Source organism: Penaeus monodon, chromosome 23, assembly GCF_015228065.2.
Source record: "Penaeus monodon isolate SGIC_2016 chromosome 23, NSTDA_Pmon_1, whole genome shotgun sequence".
Lineage (NCBI taxonomy): Eukaryota > Metazoa > Arthropoda > Malacostraca > Decapoda > Penaeidae > Penaeus > Penaeus monodon.
This window is the reverse complement of record NC_051408.1, coordinates 2,630,722-2,631,282: the sequence shown is the minus strand read 5'-3', so window position 1 is coordinate 2,631,282 and position 561 is coordinate 2,630,722. Positions and strand designations below refer to the sequence as shown.

At 39.2% G+C, this 561-nt stretch overlaps 1 protein-coding gene across 1 annotated transcript in view; it reads right to left on the bottom strand.

The window, feature by feature from the left end:
• The window catches only part of LOC119587723 (protein-L-isoaspartate O-methyltransferase domain-containing protein 1-like), a gene marked incomplete in the record, with an annotated part of 18,826 nt that overhangs the window by 2,756 nt on the left and 15,509 nt on the right, over positions 1 to 561 (bottom strand).

Sequence of the window (561 nt, the reverse complement as noted above, 5' to 3'; positions counted from 1 at the left end):
TCCAATATTACAGGAGAGAAACAATCAATCAGTATAATAATGAATCTGGGATGTATTCATGCAATATTATCATCATTACAGAGTAAAGTAGATCAAAAGTCCAACCGCATTTAAAGCAATGCGTGACCCAAGCTAGGAGCCACTTGTACAACAGGCCCAGGGAGACTATTGAGCACCAAGGGTATGAGTGAATGGAGACGTTTCAAAAGCGCGTAATATGCCATATATTATGAGAAATCTTATTTCACACTTCTATTCATTCACAAGAGGAAAAGAGGCTGGAATCAGGATGGGGATGGCTTTAGGGGCCTACAGCTGGTGGAAACATGTCAGACAGCATCAGAACGAAGTCTTCACACTTCCACCTCCGATTGACAAAAATACAGGAAAACAGCTCATCGGTTTTTGAGAAGCTAGCTATGATTTTAGGGGGGCAAAGCAGGAACCCAATATTTAGGGTCAAAAAAATGATTTATTCAATATGTAATTTTTTTTTTTCTAATTCTCCAGGCACATATCAAATGCCTCCTTAAAATTATGGGCAGAGATGGTAATGCTAGT